General features: G+C 39.5%; 1 protein-coding gene across 11 annotated transcripts in view; it reads right to left on the reverse strand.

The window, feature by feature from the left end:
* The window catches only part of nrcamb (neuronal cell adhesion molecule b), an 82,615-nt gene that overhangs the window by 26,543 nt on the left and 38,997 nt on the right, over positions 1–17,075 (reverse strand). For 10 of the 11 annotated variants that reach the window (XM_079251242.1, XM_079251241.1, XM_079251238.1 and 7 more), the window contains exon 2: positions 15,911–15,983. The gene's annotated coding sequence lies outside the window, so the exon portion shown is untranslated. Of the gene's footprint in view, positions 1–4,745; positions 4,810–15,910; positions 15,984–17,075 lie in introns of all 11 variants that reach the window. The other variant, XM_079251239.1, reaches the window with a different exon arrangement.

Genomic DNA, 17,075 nt, shown 5'->3' on the forward strand with positions numbered 1-17,075 from the left:
CTCCAATGCATCCTTTGCTGACAGAGATGGGGAAGCCAAAGTCAATAAAGCTCCCTTGCTGAGGTCTAGATAAATTTGCAGTACTGGTTGGAGTGCTTTGCCAAAAGCTGTCAGCCAGCAGATAAAATCGAATAGGAAATGGCCTCTTAGAGAGAAACATGATAGCTTGGAAACAGCACATCCAGTAAGGTTATTTTTATTTTTATTATCTTTTAAACACTAATTATTTAAGGATAATGATTCCATAACAACTTCTGACTGAGTACTTTAATTCCCCATGGAATTAATGTTTATATTCAAGCATTGAAAATGACAGAAATATCAACTCATGGTGGGTGGTGGTGGGGAAGTAAAAGGCTCCAGATTGTTTCCCTGTGCTGCATCCTATGAAAGTGTAACTGCTGCCAGACCTTTTTAACCACTACTGTCATACTGGGTAACCAGGTGAGGTTGTGTGTCCCCAGGAACCTGAGAGAGGACACCCTCTTCATAAAGTCATCATTAGTGTAGAATAGGGTCAGATCTCCTTAGTTTTGCTGTTGTTGAGCATCATGTTGTTCACTGAACAACACTCTGGAAGCTTGTAGAGCTCCTTTCTATACCAACCTGTCCCCTCCAGCAATAAGTCCCACCATTTGAAAATTTAATAATGCTGATGGTGGGGGGGGGGATTGTTGCAGAGTCACAAGTGTGCATAGAGTAGAGGAAAGAACACAACACACACTCTGAGGACTTTCTGCTTTCTTTGTTTGACAGTTGGAGGGGATGTCCTTGATCGAGGGGCTTTTGTTTAGGTTTTAAATCAGGATGTCCAGGATAATTGTGTTAAAGTCCAAACTGTAGTCAATGAAGCGCATCCTGACTTAGTTACCTGGGCATTCCAAATGGCTCTCAGTAGGAGAGCAGTGATGACGACACCAGTAGCTGGTCTGATGGCTACATAAGAAAACTGGAATGTGTCAAATTGTGAGTGGAGCTAGGTTTTAATGTAAACATTTTAGGAATTCTGTTGGAAGTGCTGTAATTCTGCAGTTTGGGGGAGTTTGTGTTGGTCTTCCTAGGGACATAGATTATGGTAGCTGACTTATCAGTAAATTTAATTTTGTACAACAGGCCAGTTCCTGAAGCTCAAGATGTTCATAACAGTAAGCTATATCCTGTTAAAGACAGAAATTCATCAATCAATGGCACAAATAATGATTAAATTCCACTAAACAATAAACAAGTGTGATTACTGTCAGCAAAGTAAAGGCTATGATGTTAATTACTGAACTACATGACACCACCTTCACAACGGCCTTGCTTTTCATTTTGCCTGTGGAAAAAAAACCCACTCTGCTCTGTCAAAGCTGCATTGAGCTGCCTGGCCTCTCTTTCAAACAGTCTCTTCAATTACTCCATTGTCAATTTCCCATCGCCAGCTACTTCACCATCCCAAAACTAATTGGTTTTGTACACTTTACAAATGCACACACAGGCAACCACACACAGTGTAAGGCACAATCACACAGGCCGTCCACAGAACGTGAGGATCAGGACATGTCTGAGCACACAGATGGAGGTGACAAGGGCACAACGACTGAGAATGAAAGCCCATTGCAGTGTAAATGAAAAGCAATCATTGGGTAAAATCCCTGTGCACTCCTGTTGCTGCAGCTGATAATTCTACATCTTACAATTTATGCTAAACCTTAGCAAAGAGGATGTTTACTAAATAGGAGTGATGCAATATGACCTGTCAGAATCCCTGTTGCATCAGTGCTGTACAGTTTTAACATATTTGATGAAAGAAGCCTTTCTCTCATGCTAGGCATCCTAATTAACTACCTTAATCAGTGCAATTGATGGCTCATGCAATCAGGAGTTTGTGAGGCCTTGTATGGCCTTAATGGAGCAGCAGGGTTCCCCTACAGGCGACTGAAAAGAGGGTTAATGACGACAATGGCTGCATACTCTGGAAGATGGAGATGAGAAAATGGGTATGGTTAGAAGAGTTTATTTCCCTGAGGCTGCCTGTTATTCATGCCTAAAGCTCCTTGCACTTCTCTCTTCACCATCACATAGCTAAGCAGAGAGGGTGCTTGCTTAAAAAGGCCTTTCTGAGGAAGATGAAAAGACAAACATCCATGGACTTATCAAAATTGAGAAAATCATAATCACGAGAGCATTAAAATAGAGCGAGCTATTTCATCGCCGTAGGGAACAAAACATTAACTGTGCTTAATTTAACAGATTACTCTGCTTCTTTGAGCTTTGGATTCACAGCTAAATTATCGGTCAAGTGTAAGCAATATTAGTTTAAGCCATACGTTTGCTGTCTTGGACAAAAACGTCTCGCAGGCCTTTTCATGATCACAATGGAAATTCCATGGTCTGGCTTCAGTGTGCATTTCCCCTAATCTCTTCATTAGCCTTTATAATTGGGGGGAACCGCATGCAAATAATTGGTGTGGTTAGCGTATGAGTTGGCATCCTGTTGTTCATGGAAATCCCGCAGCTCAAACACAAACCAAAGCTTTTCATTGGCACAAAACAATACCAGACAATAAGACATCACCAGTCATCAGCTCCCATGTAAAAACTGTACATTGTCTGTTTTCTCCCCTTTCAACTCTTTCTTGCTGTATAGACAATGCTGTCCAGAACTGCAGAGGCTTTCATCTATAAAAAAATCCACCTTCCTTATTTGTAAATCTAAGCTATTGTCCATGGGCAGAGCATTACTAATAATACATCCTCATGTATGATGTGGGCTCCAGCAATCATACAGTTTGGGATTACAGACTACAAAACCTTCAAAGGAAGCTTTTAGCAGGCAGGAAAAGACTTTTTGTCACAGTAGGCACAGGTGTCTTAATGATGGCAACGTTCCACTTGGGGGAGGTCCTGCTGGTGTGCATGCTGTTTCGCTGTTATGATTTACTGGGATCCATAATGCAAACTGAACCGTCATTAATGTCATTAATGAAATGTTAATATACCTGTTAACATCTGTATCATGGGAAGTTAATTTTTATCTCCTACTGGAAAATGACTATTCTTATTCAAACGTGGTCATGCTAGCTTCGTGTAAGTGCTACATGAAATCTCGATGGCAGACCTCTCTTCAAACCTTCCCCAGATATAACGCAAGCCTTAACTCTATTTGACATTTGCTGCTAATGCAACATGTCCGACGATTTGTTGAGTTCCCGTCTTTTCACAGTACAGAGCATTGACATTCGCAAGGCTTCCTCTACATACACGCCAACAACACTCCGGGATTTGCTCTCTGTCCCTTCTCTCCAAATGCTAATCAGTTACGGCGCCGGCACTCCTGAGAGAGGCTTCCTTTTTAGCATGCAGATAGAAGCAGCACCTCTAGATGAGATGGTGGTGTTAGCGAGGGAATCCCGGCTGGTTTAGTCTGGAAGGAACTAAATAACATTTTGCTTTCTTCCTCTCACTGGTGACCCGAAATATGACATTTAGTTGTCAAATCATGTCTTCACATGAGACTCCCAGCAAGAGGATTCTTCTGATTTGTACAGGTGTATGACACCACTGTTCAGATTCTGTGCCTCTGAGCTTATCAGTTACTTTGTCAAAGTGCTGACGATGCGTAAAAATGACAAATTAGTATTGTCACACATCAGTCTAAACGTGGTAAAAGAAGAAGAGGTTAAAAGCATATCAAGATTTCACTAAGACAGGTGGTAACAGTGCTATCTAATATCAGCAAAATAATTACTTCAAGTCAGAGGAGGACAACCATCAGGGAGTACCAGAGTTAAAAGATCTTTAACTCTGGATAACCCTATACATACTCTGCAGCAGCAGTGCTAATATTTAACAAAAAGAAACGATAACATCCAAAAGACAGTTAATATTCTGCAATATAACAAAATTAGCTCTATGTATGTATGCAAGTATTCATATATTACATATATATATATATATATATATATATATATATATATAGATATAAATATATATATATATATATATATATATATATATATATATATATATATATATATATATATATATATATATAGATATAGATATAGATAGATATATCTATATATATATATATATATATATATATATATAGATATATCTATAAGACAGAGTAATATGTGTTGTGTGCATTTTGTAACATGGAGACTGTAACTCTACTCAGTCCAGATGTAAATAAAATATACCAGAATGTAATTTAAGACAAATAGAACAGTAATAGCAGCATCAGTATCTCAAACCATCTTAAACCATAAAATTATTATAGGGATAATAATAATGGCAATAAATAACTTGAAACATACTGGATATAAGAAAGGTAAAGAAGGTTAACAAATAATAAAATAAAATTAAATCATTTTAACGTTTAAAAACAAGTTGAAGGCTAATCGTAATATTGATACTAATAGGAAGAATAATTAAAAAAAAGAATTATCAGAAACCTCTAATAAAATTATGAGTTAGAAATTGATACAAGATATCATTAAAAGCAGGTATATTGTTTGTGTAAATGGGCTTTAGTTCTTCTATTGCTCTTTAAAAAGCCTATTCCCATAATATGCATCCATTTCTTTGATTTGTAGTTTTAAAAGATTGTTTTCTTGGCGACAGCCAGAGAAAAAAGTAGACCAAGGACTACTGTTTCTGAAGTTTCAATCTTTTCATTGCTTCATCTTCAAAAAAATGTTCACATTGTTAGTGTGCATGCAATTTCAGCAAAACTGCAAAAACTACAAATGTACACTCACACACTAATGTGACTCTTGGTTGGTCCGGAGATGTGTTCTTCGATAATCAGATAGGTGGTGAAGTCTACAAAGCAGAAATAAAGTAAATGAGCAACAGGGCAGCTGAACTTGACCTTTAGTTGATAGCTGATTCATGGACTATTTTCTTAAAAGATGCTTCTGCATCCTTAAACCATGTTGCTTATCAATGGTAGTGCATGCTTTCATATCCACATCTATTTGTATATATATCTGCCTGGTTTATGCTTTTTCTTACTTTGGCCAACACAGGACGTCAGGGACAGAGGTTGAGTTTGCTTGCCCTGACACGTGAGAGTGTCATTGGTGAGGCCATTCATATGCTGAGCAGACGTCCATTGTGCTGAGCAAATGCAGGAGAGTGGGAGGAATGCATGGTGACTAGCTTCTTAAATAGCTGAAAGGACTCTCAAACTCCTCAGCATACAACATCACAAGATGCACTTTAACAACAGGAACACGCCAGCTTTCAAAAAAGTAATCAACATAAAACCAATCTCCTGTGGGAAGACATGCAAATCCTATGAGACAGCAGATAAAAACTTCCATGCATACACTGCACACAATCTAATTTGCAATACAGTCCACATTGATGGAAAATGTTGGAACCTGTCCACTTATTTTGAGTGAAGCTACTCAAATTTGCTCTCGAAAAGTGCACTCTGTATCCATGGCAATCGTCCAATGCTCTTATATCTCTATGCCGACAAAAAGACGTCAACGTCCTCATCAAACAACGACATATTTTTAAAAAAGAAAGCAGAACAAAGAGTCAGACAGCCATTTGTCTTCTCAGGAATAACGCTGGACAGATCTGTGCACTGGACATCTGCTTGGCCATAAATAAGCTTTCAACCTCCCCTGAGCTTAACAAAAGAGGCATGATTAGAATCTCAGTCAGGCACTGTCCACACCGGATGGCTTACTCCACATGTAAAGGGTCTCTCAAGATGGAGCCAATATGTGGAGTTTATGTTGAGCTTAGGGCTGGGGTGAAACAGAAAGAGTCTGTGTTAGAGTGCAGGAAGTGCTTCCCTCAGACTCACAAACTGGGAGCTGAGATGTTTTGTTGCAAATGAATTCCTGTGAGCCGTTTGGCCATGGCCACAGAATGGAACCGTGTCTATATATCACAGCTATGAGTCAACAGCTGAAGTGGCCAGGCCTTTCTAGAACAACACAACTGCATAATAATAAACACTCTTCTAATGGAATCTCAATTGTGCTGATACAGTATGCAGGCATGCAGGGAGAGATTGGCCATTTAGGGCTGTCTGTGTGGTACCATTCATTCTAGCAAAATCTGCAGACAACATCAGATAACAACGCGTGAGCTGTGACTGTGAGCTGGAACAATCTGTTACCACAGCACGTTACCAGCATTTGTAATTTCTAACTGAGAAAGCAACATGGGGACAGTTAGGTCTGCTCTTATTGGACTGAACCTGTACACTGTAGCCACTTTAATACTCAGAATACTAAGCAGACTGAAAAAGATTCAGAGGTATGATTAATGACTTTTTAAACATGTCATGTCCTGAAGAAACCTGACATTTTGACTATTCTTAATTGCATCCAGCTGTCAGTGTGTACCCTGAGGTGTCACTATGCTGACATGCTTAAAATGGCATTAGGAGGTATTTACTGTTACACCGGTAAACTGAAAAATCAAGTTTTAACTTTGCTCACATGACCATATCGTGTTTTTACATATTTTGAGTGCATAAACCTGCCCTACAGCTGTGAATTTCTTCCTTAGACAGCCAGCATTTCATCACTTTCCATGGTGGTGTTAATGTTGCGCTCAGTCTGCACCACCAGCCAAAACTCAGAGCTGATAATAACATACAACCAAAGTTGACATGAACGGTGATGTTCCTCCAACTTTCCATGCTTGAAATCCGATTTAATGAGTAGTTCGAGTTATTTTTTCACACTAGGAACTTGGAGTTTTGAAGTTGGATGATTGACATCAAGCAAACGCCGAGCTGCCTGTAGCTAAGAGCTTACCCAACTAACCCGAAGATAACAGGACCTAACCAGCTAACGAAAGTAAGCGGGCTAAAGCTAAGTCACACTGTTAACCGGCTAAAAACCGCGGTTGTTCTGCGTTAGTCTTACTTGAAGCAGGAGATCTGTTACCTGTCAATCAAAAGGACACACCCCTAAATATGCCCAATTTTGAAATAAATTACTTTTAAACAGTGGAGTTACAAAAAAAATCACTCCCCCACACAGTTTTCATGAAGGTAAACTTGACCTATTAAACTGAAAACGGATTTTTGAACCAGGCTGTAAACATATTTATTACTGCTGTGAAGTTTTGCAGCCAGCCCCTTGCAGATGAAGGGGGAACTACAGTTTTATGCACTTCTGCATAGGCTTCACTTTTAACCGCTGCAGGTTGCCGCTTGGCTGTGATGTGTGTTATCAGGGACAGGCTAATCTGGGTAGTGCATACAGAGTAGGGAACAAGACAGGGAATATAAAGTTACCAGAACTGAAGACGACACATCATATTACCAATTACAAAGTGCTTCTGTTCAAGTTTTAATAAAACAATAAATGTTTTGTTTTTTCGTCCCAGCTATTACCTGAATGTTGTCCAAGCTCTAGATTTTTGGATGGACACTGAGTGTTTTTTCTCCTCTGACCCACCGCAGAGGAACTCGTTCTTTATTCCAGGACCTCCTGATTTACAAATTCAGCACGAGGTTTAGCTTTTGTGCATGACAAAACACACACTGTAGAAATCTTGGCAGCATTTCCCTCCTTGAAACGGGTAAGTAAGTAAATAAATGGGGGTCAGAGTTCCTCACATGTCCAGGAGGACAGGCAGATCTAATCTGTATATTTATCACTTTGTAATAACTTAGACAAAGACATAAAATTAAACAAATTAACCTTGATGAGGACCTGCAAGCCAAAATGCCAATCAATAAATTGAAATGCACATAGAGCTTGAGTCCATCCTCCCCACACACACATGCACGTACACACATTGATCAGTATCGTATGACTATTTTTAGTACAATACAATATAATAGCTTTAATGGCAGAAAAACGAATTCCATCATCCTATTTTCTAACATTTTTTAAATGAATCTCAAATTTACCATCATAAAACAGGAAAACATGATGGATCTGTTCATTTATGAGATTTCTCCTGATGGGACTATGGAAACCATACAACATGCCATCATCCAGTAATTATTAGAATCAGTGGATCTGACAGACCACTGCTGCCTTGCCAGGGGCATGCTGTTGGTGCGGCCAATAAAAGAGCATGCTGTGATAGCATGTGTCTATCAAAATTTACCAACATAACCAGAAAAGAGTGAACACCGTGCGCTCAAGCAATCTGTCGCCTCTGCGTGTTACCAGAACATGTCATTTAAGTGTGAGACAAATAAGTTGTGAGAAAAGTAAACTGTGAGAAAATCTGCTGCAGGTGGATGGACGCAGTGTTGTTGAGAGCCACCTCTACATTCACACAGCATCACAATAGACCTCTCCACCATTCTCTCCTCCTCCTCCTTCTTCAGCAGCTCTTTCCACCTGTGTTTGTGAAAGGTCAGCACAGAGGAGGGTCTCTACCTCCCCCCTCCCTCAACTCACAGCTCCCACTCCACAATCATCCCCAACACAGGAGCCCAGTGTCAGGAAACTCAATCAAAGAAGGGCTTCAGAGGACTAGAGACCTCTCAAAACCCTCCATTGTCTTCAGAAGGTTTCCCCACACTGCTGCGGGTTTATATGTAACACTGTACGAGGAGTTGCTCATTACTGCCCGTCCCCAGTTTCACTTTGTCTCTTTTGTGTTACTGACAGAAGAATCCAGTTGCCTAGCTGGGCCAATAAAAGAGAGTGCAGCTATATAAAAAAAAGCCAAAGAGAATAGGAATTAATTTGCAACAAAGATGATAAGACTTATATAGCATGTGCATAAAATGCCTGCATTTCTCTTGTTAGTTGGACATAAAAGCACACACACACATTATGCAACAATGTCACCTGCTATGTCAGTGCAAGACACTCAAAAAGCATGTGTTTAAAATTCGGCATTCATCTCACAAGCCTGAGTATTGACTGATAGACACACCACATCACAATGTGTGTGAATGTCAGAGCAATCCATTATCACATAAAGGAAGCACTATGTAACAGCTCCTTTTCTGTCTCACTGCCCCTCCTCAGCTCTATTCAGATACAGCAGGTGAATACAAATCATTTCCCCTCCGCTGCTTCCCAAAAGGACTCACCATCCAATTTCAGATGTAGAGGAGACAAACAATAGTCCTTTCAAAGTGTGAGAAAATCAAATCATGGTCTTTTTTTTTAATCAGGAGTTACACCCTCCAAAATGGAGAACTAGTTGAGAAAATCTGATGATACAACTTGTAAATGTTAAATGTTTAAGTTTAGATCAGTAAATGATCTAAATGATCCATCCATTGACAAAACTTTAACATTTGTTTTAAAGTAACTTACCAACCAGCTGTTAAATTTCTCTTACCAAATTTTTTACTTTTACTGGCACATCATTAGTCTTTGTTTCTAAAATTATTGCTTAGCTCCAGTTTTAATGTAATTTTAGTCAAGACCAGTCTAAAGATTAAATTAACAAAAGCATCAAGTTATCAATCAGGTTTACTTTGAGGTTAGTTATTTCTACATTAATTCTAAACATGCACTAATAGGTTGTATGACAAAGCAGTATGAGTTTGGGTCTTGGCGATTAATTGATTTAACCGATTAATTCAAACAGGCATTTTACAATTTTTTGTGTTTTTTTTTTTTTTTTTTATAATTCTGCTTCAAGCAAACAAATCTTTTAAGGCTTTAAGTAAAATTTTCTGATTGAATTTAAACGAGAGGACATGAATTTTGATTTTAAATATCTTTTCCGCAGGCTTTATTAAGTTGATCCAATTCATTTCTGTGGCTGAGAAACTTGTGATAGTTCATCAAAAATGAAACAACATGGAAAAACAGCTCCTTGTTTAAATAGATGGGAGTGCTTTTTGCCAGGAAGTAATTAGGTGACCTCAATTTTTATGAATCATTGGATTTGTGAAATGAAAGAGATACTTTTAGAGATTAAAAGTCCCTGGTGGTGAGTAACTGATTGAGTCTGCTGGTGCCTTACCAAGGCTCGATGAGAGCATTTTCTGTCTGTCTCATGGGTGTGGGTGACTGAACTGTTAGCTAATGAGCACTGATCATACTGATGATGGATTTAACTTTCTAATAACGGAAGATTCTATGCAACTCCTCACACCAGAGATTCAACAGTAGTGCAAAACAACTTCACTTTTTCACCCCTTCTGTGGTATTGTTTTTCTTGTATTATAAGATTTCCCACATTACACCCATCACTAGGGAAGTTTGAGTGTATTTTGAGTAAATTTGGTGTCTTGCCCAGAGAGTGTTGCAACCAGACAAACAGTGCTTCTTCTTCTCCAGATGTCTGGTCCTGTCAGAAATAATGTTACCAGAAAGAGCTGCTTCGTCAGCCCTTATCTGTCAAACATGATTCCAGAGGAAGCGTCGTTCCCATTTAAAGCTAAGAGTCCAGCCAGCTTCCACTAAGAGTCTCTGCCCTGTGTCTGCATTTGAAGGGATGAGACTCGCTGCTAATGCAGGAAAAGTGTCTGCTGAGTGTTGGATAATGGCTGGGTGAGGCTTTTTAGGAGCTTTTTGTTTGACTTCCTCTCTTAGTCAGTGCAGGTACTGTACAGAAAAAGGCTGACACTGGAAGGTCGAAAAGTGCTGCCGGACATGGTGCATGTGACTTGCTTTCAGGGAAGGGAACCAGTGGGGTTTGAGTTTGTTTACACCCTCAGGGTTAAACGTATCAGGAACCAGCTGCTGTCAGGGTACAGTAAAATCCCTGCAGAGGAACCACCTCAATCATCTGTCTTCATATGAAGAATAAACAACTGCATTTCATGATGGACTATGTGTAGTGTGTGGATATATTTATATAGCTTCCAGTATTTGTATTGTTGTGCAATATTCAAAACAAGAACATTATATAACAATGCAGAACAGTATTTGGTGTAAATGCACAAGGTAGCTACAGAAGAGCTTGTAAGGCTTGCTGAATTTCCCACATTGGAAGATTGAGATGTGGTGTAATTTACCATGCAGTGGAAATCCAACGAGAAAAGTATTTGCGCCGCTTGCCATTGCCATGTGTTCATTCTACTATTCTCAGTTTCACAGCAGGTGCATACAGAGATTTCTCATTATAATCAGCTGAGATGCAGGTGAGCTGGAGGTTACATCTAAATTCATCCATTTGTATTCCACAGCAACACCCAGGGAGGCAACTGTTTATTGTGATGAGCAGATAGTCTTGGCCTTGAACCAGGACCCCTACTTTACCAGTCACATAAATCATTTGGTTTCTCATATTGGCTATTTCAAACACATAAATCCTAGCAGATTTAGACAGAGTAAGGACACTCATCTCTGTACTAATGCCATATCAACATGTAGACTTGAAAAAAATCAGACCTTTGGAGAGGGGAAAAGTCCCAGGCAAAGAAAAAAAAAATGAAAAAGGTGAACGAAAAAAAAAAAAGAAAATGGTGAACAAAAAGACTCAATCATGCCGTCAATAATGGCGTGTGCAGTCATTATAATGTGCCTTTGAATTTTTCCCACAGCTTTCCATCTAAATGACTATTAAAAACTTGCAGACGCACATTCTTCTAAAGCAGGCCTCAGAAATGCAGCTACCTGCGGAGCTCTACCCATTAAAGAGATTAAGACATATATTATGTTTGTATAAAAATTCTTTAGCAAGTGTCATGAGGTGATTTACTGAATAAGGGAAATCTGCTTGCCTGACTGAAACACTCTCTTTACACTATCTTTTCTGTCAATTTTAAGCAGAATCTGTACATAAAAGGAGAGAAGTGAGAGGAGAACAGGACTTGGGGAAAGGATGAGAAGGTGAAAGGAATAAAGCAGATACAGCCCAGACATACAGGCTGTTTGCTAAGCAGTTGGATTCAGTTGTGGACAAAGCCAACTTCTTTCACATCTGTGGAAAAAGGTAAAAGAAAGCAGAAGCATCTTAAATGGGGCCATTTAAAACCACTTTCTTGCTGTGTAGCTTGTCTTCCTTTAACTTTCTTTGTATTCATCTTAGGGCTGGGCGATATGACCTTTTAGTAATATCCCGATATTTTTATGCCATGTCACGATATATGATATATATCTCGACATTTACCTCAGCCTTGAATTAATGCTTTGGTGCATACAATCACATCAGTAAGATGATTTTGTGTCTCCATTAAAACATAATTGTTCATACTGCATTAAGATATGCTCATTTTAAACATTCATGCCAAAAGGATGAAATTGTAACGAAGCAAACTGATCAAAACTTATTGAACTTATTGAACAGTTAAAGCAGTGGCAGAAACATGTCATTTTAAAACAATATAAAGTGCCTTTGCATGATGTAAAAAATGCAACGTATGAAAATAGGTGCTCTAGGGGGGGACTTTTCAAATGATGAACTATTATAAGGCTTTGCTTTATGGATACGTTTTTGAGTTGTCGTGTATTTTTTCGTGTAATCGCAGAGTTTAGCGTAGAAATCCGTCTTATAATACAAGCAGAATGTCCTCGTATCGTCTCCAATAAACGGCTTCAGCCAGTTTTAAATTCAGGATTTGATTCCCACTGCTTTCTGTACTTTCTAGAGACATGACGAGCTAAATAAATATGTTTGTGTCACACACACAGTGGATGAGGTGAGTAAGTGACAGAGGCTGTGAATGTAATCAAATATAATGAATTATTTTTGCGTGACGTGAAAAACTTTGTAATTTACATCAGTGGCGGATTTGGCTGTTCATTGTGACTGTAGGTGGAGTCGTGCAGGTGTCCTCTCTGCTCCTCTGACCGGCTGCAGCTGCAGCCGGAGCGACTGAGTGCTTTAGGACGGAGAGAGACTCTCGTTCGAAACAATAACTTTACAATATGCATTTTAAAGTCAGTCGCCAAAACACCAGGAAAGTCTCCAATAACTCCTGTAAAAGTTGCTAGATTTGTTGCTAGTCGCTTTTCACAAGAAGTTGCCAGATTTAGCTAGAAAGTGGCTACACGCTGCCTCTCATGACGTAGCACGTGGCTCACGTTATGTACGTAACTAGGTGCGCTTGCTTTAACTCTCTGTGCAAAGCGGTGCAGAGTCGAGGAGGAGGGAGAAAACCCCGCCCACAGCTAAAAACAACTGCGTGACAACAGGATACTCGAATATGACGTATATAGGCATTTTCTATATTCGCACAGGGAACTAGCAAGGATATATCGAGTATATTCGATATATCGCCCAGCCCTAATTTATCTATTTGATTATTCATGTCTTCCTTCATTCAGTTGTTATCTCCCTCTTTGCTGGTGCCTCTCGAACAAGAGCACAAAAAGGCAAAACTCCACACATACTTTCTCACATGCAGTAGATGTGACATGCACAGACACTGAATGTCAGAAATATGTCAAAAAGAAACCTTGGAAATGTCTTGGCATGTTCATCTGAAACTATGTGTGCCAAGAAGAGCCCAGGGGCATTCTGCAAAAGTCTGAATCCCAGTACTCCTCAGCTCCTCTGATCTCATAACAAGTCCCATATAATATCACTAAACCAAATGTGATCAAGAAGTTGCTCCATTTTAAGTAGAGAGCACAAAGTATATGAGTTCATGCACATAAGCACTGGTACAAAAAAACCCAGAAACTTGGCTATGTGCTTATACAGCACAACATTACAGCCGAATTAGATACTTTTTTGAAGTTCCCTGAACATGAGTAAAATTAATCTTAAAGTAAAATAACTACAAATGCTACTGAGGTAACATACTTTCAATAATATATTATAAAAAAAAAAAACAAAATAAAATTACAGATCACATATTTTTATTCAAAGTGCTGCAGATAAGAGTCATATATGACAATATGAAACCATATAGTTGCCCCCAGACGTCTAAGTCTAAGTCTATGACCTGGCATTGTTCCTGTCATCCTGCACTGCAGCCATCTTCACTTCTTACTTTTTTCAGGGAGTTTTAACTCAGTCTAGTTTTTAGCAAGTAAAACACATGATCAGCTGTGGCAAGGTCAAATATCTTGAATCAGGCAATAAAAACTACTTCCATAAAACTCATTGATGGGTTTTTTATGCTGGTGTTTTTGCAGCTTTCTGTAATAAAAAATAGCAAGTTACTGTTAATTAAAGTGCAATATGAAGCTAATGAGTGAGAAGACTAAAGCGCTTATAGCAATTTCACCACAGTAAGAGCCGCAATACCTTATTCAGTTTTACCATCATTACATAAATATTTACCATATTCTACTTACCAAGAAAGGCAGAGAAGGTACAAAATTTGACTAAAAAGGAGCAAAGTGAAGAAGAGTCTGATCGGGTTTGAGTATTGAACAGGCTTACAAAAACTTGTTTGTTCTACATATGCTTAGAAATTTTCTCTGCTCTCTTCCTGAAGTTTGTGTTACACACAATTTCTTTTAATTCTACAAAAATAATTCTTTTGAAAAAAAAATTCTTCATTTGATTCTTTGAAGCAGATTTGATGGGTGTTAGTAAATTAGAGGCAAAGCATATATTTTGCGAGCTCAAAACTTTTAAATACTCTGTAGGTTATAAAATTTCTTATAAAACATCTTGGATGTACAGGTTTTTTTTTCCACCCAGCCCGATTTGACATCAACAAACTTAAACAATAAAAACACACTGCCTGACGGCCACGTGAGAGAGACTGGTGAAAGACAGCAGCATGGAGGTAAACAGAAACCTCTGCGGCTTTCTATTGGAGGGCCTGGGCTCTGAATGCAGTGGTTCACAATAGAAACTTCACGCCTCGCTGTGTTTCAAACTGCAAATTCAGTCTGCGGCTCCTAAGTGTGGCCCTCTGTGACTCGGGCCATTCAAAACTGTAGACTCAGCCTCTCTGGCCTGCAGCACACATTCACAACAAGCGACCGCCTCGGAGCGATGACAAGGGAGAAACAGAAAGAATTCGGAGGCAAACAGGCCGACAGAAAGGCAGAGGCAAAGAGGAGGTTTGGAACAGGCATGTAAATGGATAATCTGGGAGCTAGTGTGCGCCACCCTGCTGGTAAAAATAAAACAAATGAAGCATCAATAGAAGAGGCAGATGAGCTTCAAAGTGCTTGTTGCCTGACGTGGTGCGCTGCAAGCCCGAGGTGGAACCTTTTCTTCACACCCCAGTGGACGGTGGACAGGCATCACTCTGTCACGTCCACTTACAGGGCGTTAGATCAACTCCCTGCTGGATCACAGACACACTTTCAGCACAGCCCAATGAGGGAGTGAGCTAAAGGTCATCAGGGGTTGTTGTAAAACCAATTCTCTGAGCTGTAATGCATCCTGAAACCTGATGCTGTAGAGAGCTGCTTTAGCTTTTAATTCTGCGACCGCCATTAGGGACCTTTTCTACCTCTGCACGCTCCATGATGACACTTTATGTGTCAATAAGAGAGAGGGGGGCACTGGTCCAATTTTAGACTCTAAGTGCCTGTTTTGTGATTTCTAAGTATTGACGCCCACTGTCACAGCAGTGGGTGAGAATATAGAGCGTTTGTTACCTTGACAACTATATGCATCAAAATGCCAGTCGGAGCCTTGAAAACAGTGTTTTGTTTTAATTCATTGCCTAATTCTGCTGCCAAAATGGATGCTGACATGAAAACATACTTTGCCAACAGATAAATGGCAGTCAAGCAAGTGGTGGTCTTTGCTGCACAGCTAGAAAAAACAAAGATTCCCCACAACAAACAGGATTTGGAAAGGTAGAGGTGGGATAGAGGACTCATGAGCTTTACTTATGAGAACGTGTAAATATCAGAAACTTCACATTTTTGCAGCAAAACAAATAAAGATGTTTAGACTGAGGAAACTTGCCAGGCATGGCAATAGACTGACAGTCGTGCGTGTGTGTGTTTGCATCCTGAGGGGGCGGAAATGCCTCTGAGAAGAGCGTTTGATTGTAAGAGTGGAAGTTCACACTGTTTTGAATGATATCAGAGGAGATGAGATGAAACAAACAGAAACAAGGATTTAGAGTCACAAAGAAATGTTTATAACTTACCAGAGAGACCTAAATCCCCCCTGTCTTCTTCCTCCCTGGCTTGTCTGCTCCTTCGTCTGTACTTCTCTTCAATCTGTTGATACAAAAAATGGAATATACAATATTTAGATTTCTCATTTTGCTCTAGGAAAAACGCCAAGACTTTACACTAAGTAGAAAAGAGAATTAAAGCTTTGTTAGAGATATTTCTAAGGGGGGAATTTGCACAGTATTCAGTTTATCTTTTTCTCTCCATAATATATTTGTTTCTCCATATTTACTTTTCTTATAATCTGCTAAAAATTCCTTTCATTATTAACATCTCCTGCTCAGCCACCATCACGCCACAGGATGCTCCAACACGAAATCTCGCTGCACCAAAGGCTCGGTCTTACAAAAGTGAGAGTTTTTGACACGTATAATCATCTGTGAGTGTGTTGGCTCTTTGGAAATGCACTTAAAACACTCCCAACTGTGACACGATTTGGAGGTGAAAAGAAAGCAAACAGCCAAGCTGTGTAAACCAGAGTGATCATGGATTTTCAGAAGCAACAGTGTGTAATCCAAGCTGATAGACATAAAGGCCTGTAGCTGAGAGCTGGAGGAGAGACACATCTCCTCCCCTCATCTCACCCCTTGTCTTGTTTCATCTTCATGATCTCTTCTTCCCTTCACTCCTCTTCTTATTCCCTTTACCTCTCCATTCCACCTCTTCCTCCTCCCTTACCGTCATCCTCACTCATGTCCTCTTTCTGCTAAAAGCGTCTCCTTTTCAATCTTCTCCACATTTTTTATACCGTCTTAATTTTCCTTCTCTCATCTCACTGCCTCCCAGTGTTATCTCCTGCTCTCTAACCTGCCATAACCAATCCTCTTTTCTTCCTTCATGTCATCTCTTTTATGTCCTCTCTTACCCTCTGTGTCATCACTTTCTCAGCCTTAAAGTCAGTATGTAGGGCCACATACTGTGCAGAAAGTCATGGTACATGTGCTATAAAGATGTTTGCGCATTTCTAAAATGAAGACTATGTTCAGCAATTCTTCCAGATTATGTCCTCTAATCATGAAAATTTGGGAAGATTCACATACATGAATAAATGCTTTTCCTTACATTGCCTTTTAATTTTTCTACACAGACTCAAGGAAGCACACAGACAATGTCTCTAACATTTTAAGATGTGATGTG

Source organism: Telmatherina bonti (genome assembly GCF_933228915.1).
Source record: "Telmatherina bonti genome assembly, chromosome: 2".
NCBI lineage: Eukaryota > Metazoa > Chordata > Actinopteri > Atheriniformes > Telmatherinidae > Telmatherina > Telmatherina bonti.